Here is a 9,604-nt window from a genome sequence, read left to right as displayed (position 1 = left end):
AAGGAGTGGAAGGAAACCCTAGTGAGACGAGAGCATTCGACGGGTCCTTCCTCTCTCCTCGCTTTAATCGGGGACAGTGAGGCCAGATCGAGGGAGGCAAATCACATAAACCAATAGATATTGCAATATTAGTGCTGTAGTACCGAGGCACTTCACTAAGGGCGGAACATAAGAGGGAATATTGAACTTTCCACAGAGAAGACAGGAAAATCAGGATAGTAAAGGGGATAAGAGCATAGCTTCGATCTCCAGGCAAACCTAAGTTATATTCCTCATATGTCAGATGAGGATAATATCTACCTCTTAGGGGTGTTGTGGGATTTCAAATTACATACACCTCCCCCCAACACACACACACGGACTTACATCATAGCATCTACATAGCATATGGGAAATAAATTGCAGTAGTTCCCCCTCATCCTGGGGGGATACGTTTCCAGAGCCCCAGCAGATACCTGGCACTGTGGACAGTTCCGAACCCTATTTAGGGAAAAACCCTGTTTTTCCTATATATACATACCGGTGATAAAGGTTAAAGAAGATGTTAATAGCTGACAGCACCATATCTGACTTCGAAGGGAGGTGTAGGTGCCGTGTGTGAACAATGACATTTCTTTCCCTACCTCTACAGTTTGTTGATCTAAAATTCTAACATTTGGTTGAGAATTTGTATATATATGAAATCTCAGCAAAGTGTGATGGAGGAGAAGTCATTTTTAGAGGAGTAAGTGTTCAAACAATGTACCTTCTGGGCATCTCTATTCGTTTAAGTTGACCCCCCATCCACTGGAATTCAAAGGCAATTTTTTAATTCATACAAGTAATATAATCATTTCATTCTTTGCCTCTTGTTTGCTTTAGAAATTTGAAGTTATATAGAAAAAAATCTAAATAAATTCAGAGTAGTTGGTTCTGGGGAATAGAAATCAGGGGTGATGAGGTTGGGCTTGAGGCAGTAGTTGTTCATTCACCTGGGACACTTTTAAGGATGAAAGGGGGGCACTCTTAAAACTACACTGGGATAGTGAGCATAAATCAGAAATGTTCCTAGAAAATGGGATGCAGTCACCCTAATTATAAGCCCTGTCGAATTCTTATGGCTTTTTTAACTTTATGCATGTCTTTCCAACATAAAAGTAATGTTAAAAGGAGACTGATAAGGCTTTGGAAGTTCATTAGTACAGCCCATGCAGAAATGACATTGGTGATATCCCTCATGTACAACCACCCAGCCTGTGCTCACACACCTTTTCTTGGCTCACGTTAGATCTGTTACAGGGCAGCTGTAACTGTGAGCAGTTTCTTTAAACTTGCCAGTTCCGCCAGTGGGCAATAACACAGAACCCTTTCTCTTCTATGACGAGCCCTGATTTTAAAAGTGCATTGCTCTCCTTAGTCCAAAAAGAAGTGACACTGCTACTTTGTCTGGTCCCCCACCTTTTCTGAACCACGACCCTTGTGTTTATTAGTATTAGAGTGCATAGGGCCTGTAGACCTGAAAAGTGGGGAGAGAAGGTTTGCTTAGGTTAAGAAATGAGACTTCAGAAATGATTTAGTGTCTTGGGTAAGGTCATGCCTAACCCTATAAGGTAGAAGCCTTATCAAGTTTGATTGGCAGGTGAACAGCTCATGCATCTGAGAAATCGCTCACTTCAGTGATGTATCACCCCCAGGTCCATGCCCGCTCCAATCCCCTATCAGGCTGCCACCACTGCCTCTGCACTGTCCTGTGATGTAGGACATGGCCAAGATTGACGGAGAGAGAAGGTTGAAGGGGCAATTGTTAAAATGTCACCCATCCAGACTGAAACCCAAATGGCTTAATTTACCATGATGTGTTTTAATTAATGAGAGTGAAAAAGTGAAGAGGTTGTGGTTTCTAATCAAACAAAGTAGTGCTTTAGCTACTGAAATGCAAATGGCCTAATTTGGAGGGAAACAAAAGTTAATTAGGTCAAAAGATGTATTAAGAGGAGACTAAAAACATCTTTGTCACTGTTAGATCTACAGTTGGTTTGTGGTAAAAAAAAAAAAAAGGTACCCATGGAAATTCAAGAGTGAAATGTTAATATTGTAACATTTTATCACCTTGTAACTTCAGTGACTATTTAAATTTTATAATAAATACAACTCTTGCATTTCATTGCAGATATTTTAACACAGGAAGAATATGGCTGATTCTCAATCACAGTTTGTTTTGTTTGAAGTACTCTGCCTTTCCTTGAGTATGTACAGATTCCCTGATGTTAATAATCCTTAACCCATGGCTAGACTCAGGCTGCAAAACTGTTAATTTTGCCTTTTGTAAACTGTTGAATGTAGGTAATTGTACATTAGTTAAAAATTTTAAAGTTGTTAACTGGGCCTTAAGTGTACAGTATATTGTGCAGTATGCAACCAGAGGATCTTAGAGACTTTGTTGTGGTAGTGGTGGTGGTTTTTGTTATTTTGGTCAAGTAATTTAAAATTAGTTAAGTACAACTGTGGAGCATATTCTGCCCTCTAGTGGTTATAAGCAGTTTTGCATTGTTGGTTACATTTCTGTGCTTTAAGTTAGAAGGGGAAAGCAACAGGGAAAAATGAAGACAACTGTAACTGAACAAAGTAAAAATATACAATCACATAAAAAAGGTACATGTTATTTTTAAAGCAGTTTGAAAATTGTGTAGGTGCATTGCTGTAGCTAATTAGTATTGTTGCATATTTTAAGAGACACAATAGTTTTATATTTTATTAACCACAATATACCAATGCCTGGAAATCTGGCAAGACGTAAAATAAATTTTGAGATAATTTTTCTTCAGGATTAAATAATATTTTTATACCTCTACAAAGAGTATTGATTTGACACTAATCTCATTATAATTTAATTTCACTCCTGATTCTAATTGTGATTTTCCTGCTTCACTCCTTTCATATGTTAGCTTCTATATTTAGAAAGAGAATAATGGGCAACGTACTTCCCATTTCCTAAGCTACACATACGGATAAATGCGATCCATGAATGTTATATTATGAGAGGAAAACTTCATGACATATGATAAAATGAACTATTAGCAAGAATGGGATAGAGCGCTGAAGTTCAAAGGGAAGGGCTATAAAAATAGCTTATGGATATTTGTTGGCCATTCTTTATTTCTCAGGAAAATAAAACTAACCAAACTTTTCAGTTCCATTACTGTTATGAAATCATTACCTCCTCATACCTGACTGTCCCAGGTACTTCCGGAGAAGCATTGGCCCTGGCCCCAGGTGATCCAATATCATATGAGCTGTTGAGATGATAACACAGTTCTGGGGGAAAAAAGATGGGCAACGATTACCCGGCTCCAAATGAGCTTGAAGTGAATATAGGGGAAATTTAATGTTCGCTGGGAAATGTGACGCTGCTGAATAATATGTGAGTCTGTCAGAGTCAGGGCAGCTCCGAAAGCATCAACCTTGTTGTTGTCGCGGGAATTTTTTTTTTTTTTGGTAGGCAAAACAACACTAAAGTGTTGGGAATGGTTATTTAGGTATTAATAGTGTGAGTATAATTAGAGAATAGACTATGTAGGAAGGGAAGAGAAATGCACTTAATGCCACTGACTTGTACACTAAAGATGGTTAAACAGTAAATTTTACGTTATGTATATTTTACCACAGTAAAAAAATACATTAAAAAGGCAACTGAAATTTCCCTGATTTTTTAATACTTCTAACAATAATGAATAATATGTGCCATACCCAATAAATATGTTCAGTACTCAGGGCCACTTAATAAATAGTAAGTTAACATAAACATTGGATGTCATAAAGAGGGATGAGCATTTGTCACACAGTATTTTCCTAATTCAAGCCTGACTCTACGAAGCAAAGTGATTCTATTTTCCACAGAGCCGCTGGAAACAAACCTCAGTCTGGGGGAAAGACGGGGATGGCTTCAATACTGCAACACTCTTACAATTCATGTCAGTGAGTTGTTTTCGGATTTATTTTAATTCCTTTCATGCTTTGTCCTAAGTCATGAATGAGATCCGTAGAGACTGAAAATAACCCAGAGACTGAAAGATCTATCCTTGCAGAAGTTTGTCTACTGACACCTTTTCCCCACCCCACATGCCAGTGACTGCATATTTCAGGGCTCTCTCGAGCAGTTCAGTTCTCCATTGAAGAAGAAACTAATAGTTGAGTTGCATCCTCAACAAAAGCACTTGGTGTGCTCCAGGGAGGGGGGAATCATCGATTGCCCCTTTAGAGTCTCAGGTCAAAGTGGTCCGGCATTTATTCTGTGCGTTACTGAGGAGGTGGTCCCCTCCGTACCTGCTCTTAAAGATAAATACTTTATTAAAGCTGTCCAGGAATCTATGGTCTTTTTCCTCCCTCCCTCCCTCCCTCCCTCCCTCCCTCCCTCCCTCCCTCCCTCCCTCCCTCCCTCCCTTCCTTCCTTCCTTCCTTCCTCTTTCCTTCCCTCCCTTTCTCTTTCTTCCTTTCCTCTTTATGAAATCTGTATGTGGTGTTATAAAACACTTAGGATCTATTCCTGGGCTCCAGAGCACTCATGTTTTCTTTTAAAGCTTAATTCAACAAATGTAGCCTGAATGCTTAACACGTTTGAGGGCTGGGCTGTGGACAGGTGGTGGCTGGGGGAGAAGCGCACAGACTATGGGCCCAGACGGATCCCAGTGGGGCCCACTTGTTAACTCCACTTCTTCAGAAAGTCCTTTCTGAGCTCAGCCCTCATGTATACAAACGAGCAGAAATGGGTACAACAGCATTAAATGTTAAAACAGACATAGTTATCATAACAACAAATAGTGGCTCTCATTGTATTATTAAGCTGGGGAAGAGCAGGACAGTCTAGTGCAGTGGTTCCTAATTAAGAAGGATTTTGCACCTCAGGGACCATTTGGTAATGTCTGGGGACCTTTTTCATTGTCACATTTGTGGGCTGGTGCTACTGCTATCTAGTGGGTAGAGGCTAGGGGTGCTGTTAAGTACCCTCTGGCACAAGGCAGCTACCTACAGCAAAGAATTACCTAAAAAGTCGATAGTGTTGCCTTGGACCTGGTAAAAAAAAAAAAACTGAAATATTATATATTTTAGATAACCAAGAAGTGAGCTTATCGAGGCTGAGAGGACCCTCTAGTTGTCCATCCAACGTGCCTTCTTTTTTAGCTGTAGTTACAGCGGTGGGGGCAGTGCGTCCCATGGAGAAATACGTTTCCCAGCTTCACTTGCTGATTGGGGTGGCCAATGACATGAGAGATGTTGGATGGTGATCTTTAGGGGTCCCTTTGGAAAAGAGTGCCCCTTTGCCTGTCCCTTTGTTTCTGCTGCCTGGAAGGGGACATGATGGCCAGGTGGGAGCCACACGCTTAGGACTGTGGGTGAGAAAGATGGTGGGAGTCTGGATTCTTCACCACTGTGGAGTTTCCACACCAGCCCAGCACTGCTTCCTTCCAGATATTTTTATGCAAGAAAAAAAAAATGTCTCTCTTGGTTAAAACAAGGTTATTTAGGTTTTCTGTTATACACAGCTGCCTCCAAATTTGAACTGTGTATTGAAGGATTTTAACAGAAAAGGGGCTTTTGAGGTGAAGGAATCAGAATGGACAAAGATACAGAAATGTGAAAGCGCATGTTTGTAGAAATAACATGTAGTTTGAGACCATCCAAAGGAGAAGAGTCCCGTAAAGTCTGCATTCTGGGGAAAAGCACACACACACACACACACACGTGCATGAAGCGGAGGCCGCGCTCTCCCCTTTCTTGACTATTTCGTTTTGTTGGTCACACTTAGGTGAGCACCGACCTTTCATTGTTCTCACTGAGAAATTGGTCTCCGAGCCAGTGCTTGTTTTTTTCCTTTCTGTATTTCTCAAGGTCACTGGTGTCCTTGGTGTGATGTATGAAAGGGGGCCTGAGATCACACGGTAGTTGCCTTCCATGAAAGTCATCGACGAATAACTGGTGTCGTCCCCAGCTTCCCCCAAAGCCCCTACCCTCCACTCACCTTTATAGGCTGCTTGAGTTTTGGGTCAGTACCGATCCAGGTGGGATTTCCTTGGGGAAGGGAAGTGTTGGAAGAGACGGTATTTGAGGGTGAGCCTGGAAAAGCACATGGAGGAGAGGAGCATAATTACCTTCTCCTTCTGTTTTATGCTGCCGTTAAAAAGCCAGCCTTGGGAGGAGGGATGGACTAAAGCACCTGAGTGATTCTGATTATTTTGGCATTCTGTTCATATCATTTTAATGACCTTTCAGATAACACTATTCATTTATAAATTGAATTAGATATTAATTTAAAATAATTCTAGAAATAAAAACCTTCTATCGCAGTATTTCTTGAACTTCACGAGATTATAAACTGTCATGAGAATTTAACTCCCGTGCCCTGACCTGGGAGCTCAGCTGGGTGGAGGCTCAACCCAACACACAAATGTTGTGGGTTTGATTCCTGGTCAGGGCATGCCAGAATCAGCCAACAAATACATCAGTAAGTGAAACAACACATCGATGTTTCCCCCCCTCTCTTCTTTCCTCTCTCTCCCCAAAATCAATAAAAAATAAAAACAAAAAAGGAATTTAACCCCAGAACTCCAAACTCTCTCCCCAGAAAAATGCATGTATGTGAAATGATTCAGAGAAGTTGTCATTTTTACCAGCTATAAGTGTCCTTTTAAGGACAGATTTATCTTTGTTTCAACGAATGTCAAAAGTGAAGCCTCAACTAAAACACCAAAATCTAATAGATGTCAGATTCCCAAAGCAAGATCACTGTTGGCAGACTTTTTGAAGGAAGTGGTTGAAAAGTTCTCCTAGTTCTCCATTCCCTCACCCACTGGGCAATGATTAAAGGACAGGGTTTGGGTTTATGAGGGGACTTCTCTAAAGTGCTTTGTGACCTTGCTGTGAACACCTGTCACCCGTGCCCAGGTGTCTGGGGATTACTGAGTCCCTTCTACTTCGCCAGGGAGGGGCATCCATAGGATGAGGGAATGTGTTCCATGTGGTTGAGAGAAACAAAGGCCTGGTGCCCGACCCTAGGCCAGAAAGCTAACGCATCTCAGGGAGGCAGAATAGAGCAGGGCCTCCAGTGTGGGGGGTGAGCCGGGGGTGAGCAGAGAAAAGCTTCAGGAAAGAGAAGGTCCTTTGAGTCTCACTGAAGAGGACCCCAGAAGAGAAATGGACATGAGTAGAGTGGGTGCCTGTGCTCCTGGGTGAACGCTGAGGCCGGGGGTTGAAAGGTGTTAGGGGAAACAGAAGAATTGCGGGGAGAGGGCCCCACAATGGTGGGCGGTGCCATCCTCTGGGCCCCAGGAGTGAATCTGTCTACCCGGTAAGAACTGCACCATCTCTTTGCCTCTCATCTTGAATCCTCTTCCATCCCAGTGAGGTCCAGCAAAGCAGAGAGTGAGGAAACCAGGTGAGGCTGGAAGACACAGTAGACAGAATTGGACCATGCTCCTGTCCCTGAACTCGGGCCTCCCTTGGGAACAGTGGAGGACCAACGAATGGGTGAATAAATGAGTGGATGACTGAATGGCTGAACACATTGAAATCTTGATTACGGTACAATTGAGACTGTGTGTTTTTGACTTAGAGAGGCCAAAGTTCTGGCGTCACTTAAGAGCAGCAATGAAGTTCATGGCTGCTGGCCAAGCTTTCATGCAAGGCTGGGGAAGATTTCTGCACAACCCTCTCCCTGTCCCTTACATTTTAAGGGGGATTGTGGGATGCAAAGATAAATTTGCATTTTGACCACATCTCACAAGTTGTACGGTTACATTTATATTCACTGTAGGATGGAAGCAGACCTGCTGGGCCTGCATGGCAGGCTGGCCCTTGGGTTTTATGTAGGAAACTCTGATTGGTAAACATGGAGAGGCATTGGATGTTGGGAATATGAGCACAGGAGTCAGTAGGACCAAGTTTTGGGGGAGCAGGACTGGCTACGTCATTGGTTGGGCCTCGTACAGAATAAAAATACCAGCCCCTTTGTCCAAAGTTATGAAGAATTTCGAGACAGGAACAAGAGGGTGTTTAAGCAAACCCAGGACCCTGTGTAACTGCATGGGCTGCAAGCCCCTGAGGCCGCCCTGGGTGAGCAACAGAAGTCAAAGCGGGGGGTTGGCCATTGCTCCAGTGCTTCTTTCCTCTCCCGTGGCCCCCCCCCCCTCAAGGGCAGGGTGGCTGTTGAGTGTGGCATTGCTGCTGCTGTTGTTGCTGTTGTTGACGGCAGGCGTGCTCATCCTCGTAAAATTTTTTGGACCCCAGTCTTTTAATTCTTCAAAATTGAGATTTATTTCCTTTTCCCCTGTAAAGTCTTCTCTAGGCTACCATTAGAAATGATCACTAGAATTACTTATTATTATTATAAGCAATAGCTTTGAACCGAAAATTAATTTAAATCCAAACTTTAATCTGTAGAATTGTTAAAGCTATAAACAAAGTTTGTATTTTCATGTACAGAATATTTGAATAAATAATTTGCATTCAGCTTCTTAAAGCAATCTAGTTTCTCTGTCTCTGGACTATTGTAAGACAACTATAAAATATTAATAAAATATAGAGAGTGAAGACAGCAATGTGTTTGAGCAGCAGGAATGTAATGAGGTAGGAAATGAGGCAAAAGTTTATCTGAGTGCAGTTATTCTCTTTTGGGTTTTGATTCATGTTGTTGGCATCTCTTCCTGTCCCTCGTTTTCCCCCTCCGTGGTGGGTACGTGGAAACAGAGACGCGAGCCAGGTTTTGAGGTTCGGTTGGAGGACGCCCCCCGGAGTTTCATTTTCACCAGTTCGTATGCAGAGTTCCAGCCTAAAAGCATTTCTCAAGACACAGATTGTATTTTTCCTGGTATATAAATCACATTTTTAGCAAAGCACCAATTAGTTTGTGGGTTACTGCCCCAGTAATATGCCAACTTTCAACAAACCATTTAAAATACAGCAATTGTATAATTAGATTTAGTTTAACCATGAAAGTTTGTCCATATAAGGATTTTTAAATGATTGCTTTCTGATTGTAAAAAGTAACATATACTTGTTTCAGCAAATCTGGAATATCTAAAAGCATAAAGAAAATAAAAATAACTTGCAATTCCACCATCTAGGGATAAACATTTTAGTTAGATTTACCACAAACTTACCAGCTTGCATTTGCTAAGTAGAAAATATAAATGTCATATTTTTTGTTTTTATTTGAAGACAGTTGAGATGTCCAGCTTCAATGTATCCAGATCTTAATTCTGCAACTATTTATTACAGCTGGGTACTTCTGAGTCAATGGAAAGCATTAACTCACATTGTGCTCGCTAAGTAAGTGTCATACCCTGCATGTACACTGTCATCGGACAGGCCGGGCTGTGCGCTGCTGGGTTCGAAAACACGCGTGACATCAATCCACTGTCACGGGAAGGCTGACGCGTGACGAAAAACAAGCACAGCGAGCACTTCCTTACCCTTCATGAAAGCGCTGGCTCTGGACAGATATATAGTCAGTGCTAGTCACAGGAGAGTCAAAAACTTGCTTCAGAATATTGGTCATAATTTTCTTTGCTGTGAAGATTGGACATGGTTAACTCATCTGCACAAAAGATGTTTGATGTTAACAAGCTCAAAG

The sequence above is a fragment of the Desmodus rotundus genome, chromosome 6 (genome assembly GCF_022682495.2).
Source record: "Desmodus rotundus isolate HL8 chromosome 6, HLdesRot8A.1, whole genome shotgun sequence".
Taxonomy (NCBI): domain Eukaryota; kingdom Metazoa; phylum Chordata; class Mammalia; order Chiroptera; family Phyllostomidae; genus Desmodus; species Desmodus rotundus.
Note: the sequence above shows the minus strand (reverse complement) of the source record.